Here is a 17,965-nt window from a genome sequence, read left to right as displayed (position 1 = left end):
TATAGAGAAAAAATTATCAGTTTCAACAATTGGCTAAGCTTCTGGTGTCATTCAAAGTGTATCCATTGTCTTTCAGCCTGGGATGACATGCTCAACAAGCCACGCTGCTTCGCTAGAGATGGCTTGCAGCTGTCACCCTTTGGCTTTCAAATACTGGCCAAGGCTCTTGCTACCCCCATAGTGCCTTTTTTAGGCAAGGCTCAAAAGACAAATCCACCGCCGTAAATAGCACAAGTAACAAGAAACTGAGGGTAATGCTACTCAATACCAGAAGTCTAAACCTCAAAATGCACGCACTCGAGGCATTCCTCAGTATGGAGAAAATCGATATATGTGCAGTAACAGAAAACTGATTTAAGGCTCCAGAGAGCACCCCAGCACTACCAGGCTACAATTCATACTATACATTTCAGCCACAAAACCAGGACCGAAATACAAAAGGCGGGGGAGTATCCATATTCATCAAGGATACCCACCAGACCTCTCAACCAATTGGGGACACATTTCAACAGAATCAGGGATAAGTCAAGAAAAAATCAGGGACACTTTTAAAATATTAGTGCTATTAACTTGAAACATAGACAGAATCAGAGCATATGAAATAATACACTTTTTCTGAAGTAAAAGAAGTTTATAACTCTTAATTATTCTCATTATTTATTAAGTGTAATTCCCCACCTTTCCTCCAAAAGTCAATAGTTTTAGGAGGGATTAAGAGGGACAGAGCTAAAATTTGAGTCAAAATCAGGGATGTCCCTGAAAATCAGGGACAGTTGAGAGGTATGATTACCCACACCTCCAGGTTAGTGGCACAGCACGATGCTTCAGAAATCATACAAGTGCAACTAACAACGGGCAAAACTGCTATTCAAATTATAGCTTGCTACAGATCACCCAGCATGTCCCACGACCCCCACTCTGCATTCCTGGAAACACTGGGAAACATAAAGGTCCTACCAAACACCCTGCTACTGGATGATTTCAATTACCCAAACATTAACTGGGAGAACTACTCAAGTACAAACTCCCTTGTCCAACATTTCCTAGAATTTATAAACTCAAAAGCCCTGGATCAAATGGTCAACCCCCCCACCAGAGGTGAGAACATATTGGACCTGGTCATCACCAACATGGGCGACTGGAGTTCCACACCGGAGGTCAACCCCTCGCTAGTTAGATCTAACCATAAACTAATCACTCTGGATATCCACATTCCGCCACCACCCCCGGTCAAAGAAACCACCGTGAAAAACTTTTCAAATCAAACTTCACGTTACTTAAGACCGAGGTGGGAAGTTTTAAAGCCCCCTTGCAAAAGGATAATGCTGTCCAAGCTGCAAAATCTTTTACTAATGCCCTCTACGGGCACCTACAAGAATGCATAGATCATGCTATCCCAAACAAAACAAAGACTCACTCCTCCAAGAAAAGTAAATCAGTCTGGTGGACCCCTGTCATAAACAAGCTATACAATAGAAGGAGGAAACTAGTATAGACCAGAGTAGAATCCCAAGAAAGGAAGGCATCCCTGATCAGTATCAACAAGAAACTACGTTCCCTCATAAAATCAGCCAAGGCTAACTTCGAAAGAAAAATTGCCATGGACTCCAAAGATAACCACAAGGCATTCTTTAGCTTTGTCAAGAATCTAAGTGGCAAGTCTCAGATCTGCTCGGAGTTGGTGCAGAATGGCACAAAGTACACTGAACCGACCGATATAGCCAACATCCTAGCAGACAGATTCAGTGCAAATTTCTCCCCCCTCTCACCCCTAAAAGGGCCCATAACTATACCAGAAGAATGTAGTGTCCCTGACATCACAGACACTCAGGTTAAAACAGCTCTCTCCAAAGCCAAAAGCACAGCATCAATGGGACTGGACGGTGTCCCAGGCTGCGTCCTACATGAGCTCAAAGATGAACTAATCCCTCACCTAAACACACTGTTTAAACTCAGCCTCTTCACAGGCTACATGTCCACAGAGTGGCACACAGCAACGGTTATTCTGCTCCACAAAGATGGAGCCCCCGGAAACTATCGCCCTATAAGCCTGACTAATTTGGTCTGCAAAGCTATGGAGCACATCATCATGGATCTCATTAACAGAGACATTGGAAACCTCCTAACACTGGACCCTACCCAATTCGGCTTTGTTAAGGGCAGATCATGCCTCCTAAACCTGGTGGACTTCTTTGAGACAGTTAACAAGGCTATAGATGAGGGAAAGGTGGTCCACACAGCCTACCTTGACCTCGCAAAGGCCTTTGACACCATTCCCCACTCAGGTATTATAGACAAGTTCACCAGCCTGAACATAAACCCCTGCATCATGAGATGAGTTGCCAAAAGGCTCACAGAAAGAACCCGCATGGTAAGAGTTGTGGGAGCCAGGTCTGACTCTAAACCGGTTACAAGTGGTATTCCCCAGGGCTTAGTCCTAGGACCCCTCCTGTTTGGCATATACTTCTCAGAGGTACAGGCAAGCACAGGAGGATTATGGCTGACCAAGTTCACAGACGACTGCAAACTGGGGGCTATAACTGACTCTCCAGCTGACACAGACATCCTCCAAAATGGTCTCACTGAGACAGATATCTGGTGTCAAAACCATGGCCTCAAGCTAAATGTCAAAAAGTGCATAGTCATCCCCTTTGGAAAAAAAAGTACCCACAAACTACCACATAGGTGGTAGCCCCCTATATACGGAAGACGTAATAAGGGATCTGGGGACCCAAGTAGATAGTAACCTCTCCTTTGATAATCACGTTGTCAAAGTGTTTAGAAAATCCTTCTATGTGGCCCACCTAATCACAAAAGGGTTTGCATCCAGATCGAAAGAGGTAATTGGGCCCCTCTACCCATCACTCATCAGACCCATCATAGAGTTAAATGCCCCATTTGGGATGTACCTTACAGGACACCTACAACAGCTGGAACGACCACAGAAGTACCTCACCAAGAGCATCACTGGCCTCAAGCAGATGCCCTATGCAGCTCGACTGAAGAAACTTCAGCTGTACTCGGTTGCATATCGCCAACTCAGAGGTGATCTCTGCCTGACATACAAGGCCATATCCTACCCAGCATTGATGGACATGCTCCACCTAAAGAAAACCATATCCCCTCGAGCCACACACTCCAGGGATCTAAACCTCACGACAACAATAAATAGGACATGCTGGAGGGATAGATTCATGTCCCAGAGATTTCCCTTGCTCTGGAACAAGATTCCAATCTACATTAGGCAGAGCTCCTTGCTAATCCTCTTCAAGAGAAACCTTGACGAGTGGATGGGAAACAGAAAGTTTATCCCAGGGATCACTTCAATGGCTCTGATGGACAGAGGCACAGGGAACTAATCTAATGGGGCGGCGAAAGCCTTTGGGCAAATAGCCTAGTACCTACGAACCTATATATATATATATATATATATATATATGTAAATATATAAAATCTACTTTAAAATGTTGAGTTACCAGAACGTCGACTTTCAAATCATCGAGATGACAACGCTGAAACTTCAAAATGCAGAATGCCTGTAATGTCGCATTTTTACTCTGGGAAACTAATCACTGGGCTGCCAATGACTACAATACTAATGGAAACAAATTAAACCCACCAACATGGGTGGCTTCTCCCCCCCAAATCCCCGCATGGGGTGGGCTGTGCCTCCTGCCCCCCCTAACTAAATATACCAACTCCGAGATTGCACCACAATGGAGAACAGGGCAAAGCTTACCATGGTGGCCCAGTAGTTAGTTTCCTAGAGTGAAATTGTGATGTTTCAGGAGTTTGGCATTCTGAAGTTTCAACGTTGTTCTCTTGATAATTTGAAAGTTGATGTTCCAGTAAGTCAATGTTTTAAAGGAGACCCATATATACATATGTGTGTGTGTGTGTGTGTGTGTGTGTACGCATATATATATATATATATATATATATATATATATATATATATATATATATGTGTGTGTGTGTGTGTGTGTGTGTGTGTGTGTGTGTGTGTGTGTGTGTGTGTGCATACACATATACACATATGGGAACCATAAATTCAGTCAAGTTGTGTTTTGGTTATCTGTTTGTTATGTGGGATCAGTTGGGGAATATGCCCTTTCCCTAGTATTGTGCAGTCTTAGCGTTAGTATATATAAGTAACCAATAATCCATGACTCTGCATGGGTATATCAGGATTTATTCACGGGTGGTATGGTTTGATCATGAAGGTGAAGCTCGAGTGATTAAACAAAGCCAACCATGGATAAGTCTTGGTATGCCCACAAACAGGAGTAGATTATTGCTATTATACAATGACATTGTTTAATCAAACAAATCTTACCTTTCTTAAATAATGTTATTGTATTAAAAGCCTTTAGTGCACAGAAAGTTGTCTCTGGTGCCTGCTCCCCCCACCACTAATCATTGAGGACTGAAGTCAGAAATTGAGTTGCTATGGAACTTATTGTGTAGTTACCAGCATGGAAAGCGTTTTATTTTTAAACATGTATACTATTGCAACCTGCTCCATGGAGCAGATTATTAGCTTCAAGATTTTTTTTTTTTAATCAGTTGAATTGTTCACAGAGTAAATAAGTTAAACTGCTTTTTTTTTAAAAAAAAAATCATGAACTAATAGTTTTTACAACAGAGCAGGTTACAAGGATGGCGTTACGGTACATATTCCAATAGATAGACTATCGGCACAGTGATTGGATTTCTTTCTATTAGTATATTCTCAATTTATAATGGGCAAGCTGGGTGAGCTGTCCAATCAGCATGGTCTTTATTGAATAGCAATGAGCTGTTATTGTATAATTAGCAGGAGATGTGGTGAACACAGCCCCCCCCAAAAAAAAATATATATGTTTTTGTTTATTTTATTAAGTTTTAATTTTGCAGGCACCAAGGTTATTGCTTGGGTGCGTTTAGTAGCCTGACAGTTTGGGGTTGTTGATGGTCTGTGGTCAACATTATGAATGTCATCTTTTATTTGTTTCAATTATATTCAATAAACCCACATATGTATGTGTGTGTGTGTGTGTGTGTGTGTGTGTGTGTGTGTGTGTGTGTGTGTGTGTGTGTGTGTGTGTGTGTGTGATACATAAATCATATAGGCAAAATAGCTAACACAGTACTATTTCAACTAAAACTCTGCTATAGAATCTCTGATTTACTCTCCTCTTCAGCCCTGTTTTCCCTTGCCAAAAATATTCTTCTCCCTAAATTGGAATGTGGTTTTCTTCTGACTACCTATTACTCAGCACAAAATTCCCAAAGACTTCATGCACAGAAAATAAATTATGCATATTTACCCTCCTTGCCAACAACAGATCTCATTATTGTAACCTCCTACAATGTTTAAAATTGCTTCCAGTCACCAAAAGCTCAACTTATCTCCTATTCACAAAATATTAGCACTGACTATTGCATACGTTTGAGCCAGAAACTACCCATCCAAGTCCAGATGTACTCCCTAAGAAGCACCCAGGAGAAAGCTATCAAATTAAGCAGACCATCATATATAACAGCTACTAGAAAACATGTCTTCTACTGATTAGACCCAGCATTATGAAACATACCTATATCTGAATTAAGAGGCCTAGTATCTCTCCCTGAGCTTAAAAAGACCCTCCCCAGGATTCAATAAACTCAGTGTAGGTTTCACGCAGAGCATACACATGTTATTGCACAGGTGATGTTGCTCATTGCGCGGCATTGCACCATGCATATTAATGAGGCACTGCATGTGTAAGCAAGGTTTTGGGGCTTGCACCAGTCCTGCTAGCCACGAAACCTTTAATATGAATGCAGATAATACCTCTCGAGTCTCAACCTTTTACTGCAAGAAATCTGGACAAAGACTAAAATAATGGGGTGACATAGGCCCCAAAATAGGACATATTTTAAATCATTGCTCTTATAAATTTAGAAAGTAGCTAGAATAATAGCATTTGTGTTAGCATACATTTTCTGAAGGATATGAGGTATGAAACTCAAATGTATTTCATTATTTATTGACTTCAATCTTCATTGATTTTCCAGAAAACCACAAATTTTACAAGGAACAGCCCAAAAATATGAGGCAAAAATCTGGACATTTTGCAAAAATTTGGACAGTTGAGAGGTATGATGCAGATAGCATTTCCATGTAAGTTTGCTGGCTGCAAAAGTGGATTGTATGACAGAACTGCAATTGCTTTTCCTTTTCTTGAGTATTTTTCATTAAAATTTGTTTGGGGCATTGCCATAGATTGTTTTTCCTCATTTCAACTATCTCACTTTTTTTTTTTTCGGGCCAGTGTTTGCATAATACCCGCTTAGCACAAAAGTGTTTGGCCATGCACATCTAGTTTGTGCAAAGTGCATTGATGTACAAACTGGATGAATGCATCACTCAGGTTGCAGACATGACTCAGAGAGCCACAAACATAAACTGAATGCATTCAATTAATACTATTGGCCATCAAACATGGTAAGCAGCGTTGTGCTGCGATTAACAGCGAATATTTTACAATGAATACTAAGATAGGGAATATCAGGTATGTAATCCTATGGCAGCAGGTATTATGTGTAGGTGTGGAGTGCAGATGCTCCTGGGTTCTAGTACACAGTGTGCAAACTTTGCTTTCCTGTTGTGACACTGCAGATTATAGCAATGAAGTGCAACATACACAACTGTATCTCAACCTTCTTATGGCAACAGCTGTAAGTGTAGGACTACTGTACACATGGTCCAGGGTTCGAATACAGCATATTCCATACACCTTTAATGTCACCCTCACAGTGTAGTCACTCTCACTTTTACATAGTGTAGCTGATATTAATATTTATATGTGTGAGGACTGGGACACTGATATTGTGCCAGTTACTTATTTAGTTATCTATGTATTGTCTATTTATTATCAAAATTATGACTTTGGGTACGCCATGTACTATTCATGGAAGTATATTTCTGCTATCTGGACTGCCATGGCCTCCCCATTTGATTAACACAGTTATACAAATGCCTGTATATTAAATAACCTTAAAATTCCATTGCTTAACGCTGTTGTGCATCACTTACCATTGCGCAAGCATGTTGCCCAGTAGTGCACACCCTTCACTACTGTGTTTGTGCAATGCTAAGCAATGGACAACTTTTTCAAATGTTGCAGAACCAAATCCAGCGCACTCTCAGTAAGTGTAATATGTGCAATTTTCAGGAAAACATCAGGATACAACATGCTATTGGCTGGAAATGCTCATTCAACATTGAGATTGATCTATGTTAGTCATGTCTGGTGTTTCTGATGAGGGAGTGCACCTCTGAAAGCAAAGTTCAGGAGTCCAAAGTCTTTACTGGACTCCTAGTTAAGGAGCATGGGTCCTGGTTGCTGCAACATGACTATTCAGACTCAGAATACAAGTCTAAAGCCTGGAATAGTATTGCCAGGGCTCTAATCAGTGCTACAGGTATCCCTGCACTGGTGAATAATGCCAGACTCATTTTGATGACCTCCAGAGGAGGAAGCAGGATACTCTTGACCATTGGATCAGGGAATTTAGTGCAGGAGACACTCCATGGATGTGTAAGTATCAATTAGAGTGACTAATTGTAAGTATTAAAAGCTGAATGTGATCAAGACTGGTATTCATAATGGTATTCTGTTCTGTTTTTTCCACAGTCGCCACAGAGTGATGTGAGATCCCAAGCCGCCTGATTGTCAGGGATGCAAGAAGCATGTGGTTTGCATGCATTAGAACAGTACTGTTATTGTAGCATTAAAAGTTAAGGATGGCTTAGTTGGTATTTAAAACAGTTGTGTTAAATTGAGCATGCATATCTCAACTGTCAAAGAAAGTATGCATACCTTGTCTGTACCACAAAGCAACAGTTCCATATTCTCAGATAACAGTGAGCATGCATCTGTAAACTGTAAAAGGCAACTATGCATGCAGCAGTCTGTAGGACAAAATAACAGTACAGTATTAGAGAGTATTCAGCTGTTGTGGATACAAAAAACACACTTCCCATATATGCAATACTGTTAAATATTCATCATTATTGCAATGTAACTTCAGACCTTTATACCAATGGCACAAATGGCCTTCTGTAAACTGTAATCAGTATAATTTAAACACGCATATGTGCAGTATATAACGCACACATCAGGGATTGCTGCATCTGTTATATACTGGGTTGTCTTAAAAGTAATAAAGAAATTTGTTAGGAGTTTGTAGTGGTAAAAGTAAAGGTAACATAAGAGCATCAAATAATTGCATCAGTGCTTTGTATGTCACATATGAAGTAACTAATGTTATTCCTTTTTTCACCCCACCCTTATCGTCTCTTTTTTAAATGTTTTTTATTGGTTGTTTTTTTCCCCACAACAAAGAGGGGTAGGCCTGTCCCACATGATCCTCCTGCCTCCACTCCACCAGCTACAGCACCACTGACCAGTACATCTGGTGTGCAACCTGGCAGCACCCCCCACGCCTATGCCAGATGGAGCACTTGCTCTCCATCCTAGTTAAAAATACCTGAAGGAGATACAGATATTGGGCACTGCAGCCAGAGGTGCAGTGAGGTGACAGTGATGACAATCCAGTTGGTGAGGACTCAATTCTCACTGTTACCCAGCTTGATGTGCATGGCGCCTCAATTTCCCCACCCTCTCCCCAACCACAGTGTTCACTGACTTCTTGTGTCCATTACCATGTATTTTGTGTTGTATGCCCTGTCTATCTGCCATTGCTTCATCACTTACCCAGCTTACCTGATCCAGACATACCTACGTCCTTTCCCCAACATTCCTCTCTCTCTGCAAAAAAAAAAAAAAACCACAAACAACAAAAAAAATAAATAAAAAAGCACCTGCCCCCCCCCAAAAAAAAAATTGTTCTATACATAGCTCTCCATTTTGCACATATATCTTCTTCACACCCTTGATTCAGTCAAATTGGCTATACAACATGATTGAGTTGTGGTCACCCCTCACTCTGGAGGTGAAAGTCCAAATTCAGCTAATATTCTGCATATATGATCATATTTTACTGTTGAAGAAATGGCTAGCTATGGTTCTTTCCTGTATCCCTCCTGCAGTCCTGCTCTACTTTCACTTTGTTTCCCCCCTGCTTGCTCTCCATTTCACCACTTTCCTGTCTTCTCCATTTCTTTTCTTTAAAGCATAATTGTGCGATAGTGCACATCATGCACCAATGTGAAGAATAGTGAATGGCAGCAATATAAGTAAATGTATTTAAAAATATCATATATACTTGTAAAATTACTACTTAAACCCATATTTGATCCCATTAACATTTGCCTCCAACAACAATGCATTAACCTGTGCTGCCACAGAGTCAGTTAGGTAGCAGATGTATGTTATACAATCAATAGTAACTGTCACAGTTTAGTAAGGATTTCCCTTTGTACTCCATTCTGCTTGCTCTCCATATGACGAATGTCGTATCTTCCCCTTTAATTTTGTATGAAGCATCATTGCACAATCCCCAGTATTGTTTTATAAATCATTATTGTACAATACCCATTTAGTTTTATAAAGCATTAGTGTGTGATGGTGTACAACCAGCACCATCACTAAGCAACGCTAATACAAAAGTAGTTAAATGTATTAGCTACAGCAGTATTTGGAACAAGTACCATCTGGCCCCAAAAAAGGACCATATCACTACATTAAATGAATTAATACCTGCAGCTAGAAAGTCAGTTAAGTAGTAATTGTATGCAATGGCAGTTAAGTCAGCCATTTGCTATTCAATCTCTAAAGCAGACCTGCTACTCAACTGAGTCTGTAATACCATCTGTTAATGCATCAATCCATTCATTTTTGGAGTCAAATGGTACTGGGTTTGAATCCAGGTGTATGACAGTTTCAAATACTTTTATATTTAAATCCAAATTCTAAAGTGCTAGAGTTGGTATGGAGTCTTTAAAATATACATGCTAATTAACTGACTCTATGGCAGCACGTTTTCATGCTCTTAATGGACTAATGCATACATTTTTGGGCTATATAATACTGGTTTCCAATACAGCTTTATATATAACACTTATTTGCCATAGCCACACGTTAGTGGGTGATAGACACCATTGGGCAATTTTGCTATAAAGAAAAGAAATGGGAAAGATAGGAAAGTGGTGAAATGGGGAGCAAGCAGAGGAAGAACAAAGTGAAAGGAGAGCAGGAATGTGGAGGAGGGATGTAAGAAAGAACTATAGCAATCCATTTCTCCAACTGTAAAAACTGTCCACACATGCAGAATATTAGCTGGATTTGCAGTATGAACTGCATGTTGTATAGCCAATTGGACTGAATCAAGTGTGTCAAGATGATACATGTATGAAATGGAGAGCTATGCATGGGGCAACATTTGTTTTTGACAGGTGCCACTTTTTTTTTTTTTGAGAGAGAAAGAGAGAGTGAGGAATGTTGGTGAAGAGACATAGGTGTGTATGGGACAGGTAGGTTGAGTAAGTGAGGAAGCAATTGCAGACAGACAGAACATACAAGACAAAACACAGGTGCGATGAAGTACACAAGGGGTGAGTGAATACCATGGCTGTTGTGTGGGTGGAGACATTGTGAACCCATGGACATTAATCTGGGTGACAGTGAGAACTGAATCATCACCCACTGGACTGTCATCACTGTCAGCTCACTGCAGCGATGGCTGCTGTGTCTGATGTCTGTATCTCCTCATGTTATTCAATACAATTAAGAATTCCTGACAAATAGCCTCCATCATGAGAGCTCACAGCAGAGTGGACCACAGTATGTCCTTGACATGGGCACCACTACTTCTGAGTCCCAAGAGCGGTTTCCAGGTAGGCTTTGTTATATGATCAGTTAAATACTGTTGTATAAAACAATTGACATAAATGTTAGTTCTGTGTCACATATCTTTTTTTGGGGGGGAGAACTGAAGATTGCTACAGTTGTAAGCTTAGTTTGGAGTTGTCAGCCACATTCTTGTTGAAGGTAGAGTTAATGCAGATATAGAGTAGTATATGTATTACACCCCGTCTTACTATTAAATGTGATGATGTTGCCCTTACCTCTTGCTTAACGTCTTTCAGGACCATCAGGAACCCAGCAAAATACATCTCCTGCAGATGGTAAGCCAACTAAATGTATGTCAGTACTGCAGATCAGTTTACAGAAATGTCATCATAATGTGTCATTTTAGATCTGTTGTGTGTATTGCTGTATGTCTGTAATAGTGGCAGCACTGTTAGTTATTTAGCATATATTGCACTATAGTAGTGCAGGTATTAATGTATTCCTGGGTTTCTTCCTTTCTATCACAGGTGATCATGACAGTGGAAGCATGGGCCCTGTGTCACCTGCTATCAGTGTCTCAGCAGGACACTGATGATGATGGTGGCTAAGCTGAGGCACAGTTGGGGGGTGCAGAAGTTGAATCTGACACAGAGGTTGGCATCCAGCCACCCCCTAATTATCGCTGGACACAGCCAGTAGGCCTACACCTACCCAGTCTACCGAGCCCGTAGATAGTGGACAGGTGGAGGATGAGGACATTGATTAGGGAAGTGTGTCTAATGCAGATTCAGTGCCTGTTGACTCTGGCCATGGCCAAAGGTGGGTGAGGCGCTAGGCAGGAGGGTTGATAGGGGTGCTTGGAGTGGGCCTGCTGTCCCTGCTCCACCTATTGCAGGTGTCTCTTCCTGTGTCACTGAATGTATGTTTATGGCCATCATGGAGGCACAGGCATGTTCAGAAAGTTGCTCTAGACAAATGCTCAGGGTTGTAGATGTGGCACAGTCTGACATGCATGACTGCCTCCATCATGTTGCCTATGCAATGGATCAGATGAATGACATGTTGGAACAAGCAGTGTCTGTGATAGAACATCTGCTGGGATAGGAACATCATCCTTGTGGGTGTAGGTCAGCCACAGCATCTGCTGGTAGCTAATGTGGCCATGCCCAATTATACTCCTGTAGTGGCAGTACTTCCATTGCACCTTTGGTGAGTGTGAGGTCCACCCTCAGCTATGGCAGGTCATGTGGTTGTGGCCTTCAGTATTCCAGTGAAGGGAGAACATCCAACAGACATCAGTCACATTCAGGTAGCAGCACTGCATCTGACCTTGGGCATATAGGTGCTAGTGCAACTCCTGGCAGAGCCAGTTCTCATGGTTGAGGGTGATAAAAATGAACTGCCGACTCTACTATGCATGTCTCACACCTGTCTGACATACCAAGATGTAGAGCTAGCACTGAGCTTGGCTGTGTTCATGCAGACTCTCACACACCACTTTCACACAGAGGATGCCTACAGACACACACACAACAGTTACATGTTCAGCCTGCCTGCTTCTCTTTCTTACTCATACATACTCTCACCAACATTTTATGTCAGCCTAGACCTCCTGCTCTTCCCCCACACAGCACCCTGTGCAACTGATGATAACTTTGCCATATCCCTGATTTCTCTCTTTTGGATTAAGGAAACAAAAGCTCTGTGTCTGATGCACAGGGTGCATAGCTACATTAATGCTTAGTATATCTGCATTTGTGTTGTTAAACTGATAATTGTACCTGTCACTTTTATTTGTCTGACCAAGTTATACAGTGGATGGCATCATCATTTTACTACTTCATGGTATATTCTCTTGTTCTCATTGCTTTCTAATGTTTCTCTTTATTGATTTTCCAGTGCAAACATATGGTGTACATCATAAGTCATGCCATCACATTCAGATCTGAGGATTGTATGGCAACACTGTAGTCAAATCTCATTAGAACAGTAATACAGTATATTGCTCTCTTTTGGATGTACCTCATCAGACACATGCAGCAACTGGACAGACTACAGGGCTTTCTTATCAAGATAACACAGGGCCTACAAACAATACCATGATCTATGTGAATAGATTAAAAAATATGTCACTGTAATCTGTCTGGTATCAGAATAGATGACATCTGCCTGTACTGCAGGCCAGTGTCTGATCATGGCTCGGTGAGATAACTGCATATGTAATAATCGGATATAACCGATGACATCAGCATTGTCTGTTGAGCATATGGTAGTAAGCGTCTATATCACGTTATCGAAAGTTTACTTAATCGAATCAATAAATGTCTAACTTTATTGATCAATTAAGTAAAACATCGAATAACATAAAAAAAATAAACTAAATGGTGTAGGCATAGGGGCAAGCCCACCTGCACCCCCACACCCCCCTACTTAAATATACCAAATCCGAGACCACACTACATTGAGGTAAACAGAAATTTCCCCTTATGGAGATTTCCGTTTACTTGCACGATGTTCTTCACTTTTGATATTGTTGTGCCGACAATATCAGGCTCGATATTGTCAGCTTACGACAACATAAAGTAGACCTGGTAGTAACAGTTTCCCGCATGCTAGGGTACAATGCTCTCTGTAAAATCAAGTAACAGCTCACACACACACACCCCAGTTGACTGCAGTGAGACCAGAACTCCTATTTATCCAGGTACATGGACTGTAGAACACAGTACTCTATGGTCATGCCATGGCACAAGTCTAACTTTTACATGGTTGGAGGTCAATTTATAGTGGATGATATCAGCAGGCCATATGGGGGACAAGAGGTTGTGAGGGCTGCTTGAAATGGATGTGCATGCTTGTGCAAGTATCAAAATACTTGCAAGCCATACCATTGGAGAAGTAACTATAGGATAGCATGTCTATTGTGCTGACTACAGACACACACATACACCATGTTGACTGCAGTGAGAACAGAACTCCTACCTGTCTAAGTGTACAGACCATAGAACACAGTATTTTACACAAGCACCATAGCACAAGTCTGACTTTTACATGGCTGCAGGTCAACTTATAGTGGATGACATCAGTAGTGCATGTTGGAGAGAAGAATTTGGGAGGCCTGCCTGAAATGGATCTGTAGGCAGGTGCAAGTATCAGAATACTGTCAATTTATGTGATTGAAGCAGTAACTGCAGGATACACACTTGCTGTTCTGGCTAGACACACAGACATACACACTATACTGCAGTGAGAACAGAACCCCTACCTACGTACACAGACTACAGAACTCAGTACTTTATGCAAGTGCCACAGCACAAGTCTGATTTATGCTAGACAGTAGGTGAATTTATAGTAGATGACATCAGCAGGCCATGTGAGGGACAACAGGTTGGGTGGCCTGCATAGGTACATAGATTCATAAGTTCATATGATTCCAGTAGTCTAACAGTACTAGGATGTGTAGAAGCTTAGCTGTGTAAAAATACAAGTACCCTTACTGAGCATAGTTGGATGTTTCCGTTTAGCAGAGCAAGGTTGTGAGGACCACCAACTGGCCCTGTCCATGAGGGAGCACCCAGCAGTATATATTACACTTTGTATTGTGGTTGATATATGTGTGGAAAAATTACTGAGACCCCAGAGTTGTACTGCTTGATATGGGGGAGCAACACATGGATGTATTGTAAATATATAACATCTATAGTTAGATCATGTCCTTAGTTTGCAATGTTTCCACATGTAGTTTTATGTCATACAAAAGAAATGAACAATAAACACCAATAAGAAAGCATCATATATACAGTTCCATATCACAGTGCACAGCAGAGTTTTGTGATGGTTAACAAAGTGTAAACGCATGTGAATAATACCTGTTTGTGAGTAGGTAACCAGGGGACAAATGTGAACTACATTACTAATGTCTGACAAGCAGAATGCAGCAGTGGCAAGCAATTGCATGTATAGGCAGTTGCATATTTTTTTTTTTGTAAAGGTTAAAGCCATGCTGGTCCAAATCACAGGAATACATGTACAGGACTACAGTATGCAGCATACCCACTGTGATAATATTACATAGTGCCATCTGTGCCAGGGAGACTAGGGCAGTGCATATGTAACATATGCCAGTATGGCTAGCTGGAGTTTTGTAAAGAATTTTATGTCATTTGACTATCACACTGATTTGTACAGATTCTTGTGTTAAAATGTATTTGTAAAGTTGCTTGTGTTAAAAATGCATCAACAGTGGGTCCTGATGGACAGAAAAGAGATATACATGTATATTAGACAGTATTATTATAACAGATTCAATATGTAAGTTTTAATAGAGAATTCTGGAAAAGGAAGAGGTTAATCTCAGATACATGGCCAGGATCAAGGGTTAGATGCTTTAAGTGTAAACAGAGGCGGCTATGTAGCATACAAATGTCCACTGAAGCAAGGTGAGGAACAAAATGTGAGGGAGTCAACAAGTAGGAATAACAGCATACCAGTGGTAAATTGTCTGGAGACAACAGGCATACCAACCTATCACTGGAGTTTGTATCCTATCTTAGTGGATGGAAGACAGACCACTGCTAAGAGGGACACAGCTTTGGTGTAATCATTGTGAAGCCTGCAGTGGCTAAGGAGGAGCAGTACTTGCTTGGGTAGTCCACTCCAGTCAGAACTTGAGGAGAGACCCCATTCCAGAGTTCACCTTGACTGGGAGGATGGAAAAGGAAGCAAACAGGTAGGTGTGTTTGAGGATATCCCTGCAGATATCGTGATAGGGAATGATTTTGATAATGCAGTACTTTGTGTTCATGCAGTTACATGCAGTCAGGCTTAGAGACAGGCATGTGGGTCTGGTAGCCTGGGGAGACCCAGACAGACCCCCCCACCTGATGTTAGGGCTGGTAATGTGGCTATTTCAGGGAGGGAGCTACCCTGTAGAAGTGAGCCTGAAAGTGAGCCACAGCTGCGGAATAGCTACTGATGTTCTTGTGGACAGGATGACTGCAAAGACAGAGGAGAGTGGTAGTACCCAGGCAGAGACTTAGGCACCACTGTCAGAAGATACTAGGCCTCCTGTGGGAAAGGAGCTGGTAAGGGTCACAAAGGTAGAAATGAGACAGGCTCAAATTTCAGACCCTACCTTATAAGGATTGAGAGTAAGCCGCCGTGGTACAGTGGTAGCATTGTTGCCTCACAGCAAGATGTTCTCCTGTTTGATTCATGGCTGGAGTGCCTTCTGTGTGGAGTCTGCATGTCCTCCTCGCAGTCGAGTGGCCTCCAAAAGACATGTGTGAATGGGCGTGCCTTTGCTGAAGTTTGGGCGCCAGGTTGGCAACTTGGCACCATAATAAATCTGTTGCCAATCATTAGCAGACTGGAGTTCCACTGTAGTGACCCCTAACCAGGAAAAAGCTGAAAAGACAAACAACAACAACCTTATAAAGATTGAGAGAGGTAGCTAAGGAGGCACCTGAGTCTGAATGAAAAGTGGAGTCTGTATATTGGAACAAAGGGTTAGTGTATAGAAAGTGGACTCCTGATGGAGGGCTAGAAGGTGAATGGGCGTGCCTTTGCTGAAGTTTGGGCACCAGGTTGGCAACTTGGCACCATAATAAATCTGTTGCCAATCATTAGCGGACTGGAGTTCCACTGTGGTGACCCCTAACCAGGAAAAAGCTGAAAAGACAAACAACAACAACCTTATAAAGATTGAGAGAGGTAGCTAAGGAGGCACCTGAGTCTGAATAAAAAGTGGAGTCTGTATATTGGAACAAAGGGTTAGTGTATAGAAAGTGGACACCTGATGGAGGGCTAGAGGGTGAGGTAATACAGCAGTTGGTAATGCCCAGAGCTTACCGTCCGAGACTTCTAGCCATCGCCCATGACATGTCTTTTGCAGGTCATATGGGCATAAAGCATACCAAGAGATTTATTATGCAGAACTTTTATTGTTGTGGGATTTGAAGGTATGTAACAGGCTACTGCAAGACCTGTGATCAGCGCCAAAAGATAGGAAAGGTGAGAGACAAGATCGAAGCTCCTTTGATGCCTTTGCCTGTGATTGAACAGCCATTTCAGAGGGGAGCTATGGATATTGAGGGGCCTCTGTGTACCCCAAGTTCTGCAGGGAAGAAGTATATCCTGGTGCTAGTAGATTATGCTACTAGATAACCTGAGGCTGTGGCTCTGTCCTCCATTAAGACAGAGAAGGTGGAAAATGCTTTGTTTTAGATTTTCGGCAGGGTAGGTTTCCCCAAGAGAAATACTGACTGACAGACATGCCAATTTCATGTCAGACTTGCTGGCTTGTCTGTAGAAACACTGTGGGATGAAGCTCCTAAAGACCACCCCCTACCACCCTGAGACTAATTGTCTTGTGGAAAGGTTAAACTCTACACTAAAGACCATGCTACAGGCACTTGCAGACCAGTTTGAGAGTGGGATAAATATTTCCCCTTCTGCTGTTTGCATAAAGAGAGGTAACCCAGGAATCCACATTTTTTTACCCTTTGAGTTGCTGTATGGGTATAGGGTGAAGGGGCCTTTAGATTTCATTTGTGATGAGTAGGAGGATGAGTGTGAATCCCACAAGGAGTCTGTTGTGGCATATGTCCTAAACCTCAGGACAAGGCTTAGGGAGCTAATGGGCTTGGCCTAGGAGAACCTGGCAGGAGTGCAACAGCAGAAAAAAGGTCTGGTATGACAGGCATGCTTGAGCCTGAGAGTATGCGGCGGAACAGCAGGTTATGGTACTCATTCCTGTCAGACACAATAATCTGTAGACAGCTTGGGAAGGACCCTTCAAAGTGGTAAAGAAGGTCATTGATGTTAATTACATGGTAAACCTGTTTGGCAGGAGGCAGGGGCACAAATTGAACTGTGTTAACACGATGAAGCCTTGCTATGATAGAGAAGTCGTGGACAGACTGCAAAGGCCAGGGTTGACCAATAATCCCAGTAAGTGTCATGTGGGAATGGCAGAGGTATCTTACTTGGGACATAGAGTGGGGAGTGGTAAGATCAGGGCATAAGCTGCCAAAGTAGAAACTATTCAGGCATGGGCTGCCCCTGTTACCACAAAGCAGGTGAGGGAATTCTTGGGGACAGTTGGGTATTATAGAAAGCTCATTCCCAATTATAGTACAATAGTTGCTCCCCTCACAGACTTGACAAAGAAAAGCAGGACAGAT

This window comes from Protopterus annectens, chromosome 5.part1 (assembly GCF_019279795.1).
Source record: "Protopterus annectens isolate FY-2018-M chromosome 5.part1, PAN1.0, whole genome shotgun sequence".
NCBI lineage: Eukaryota > Metazoa > Chordata > Ceratodontiformes > Protopteridae > Protopterus > Protopterus annectens.
The sequence above is the reverse complement of the archived record's forward strand: the minus strand, read 5'-3'. Positions refer to the sequence as shown.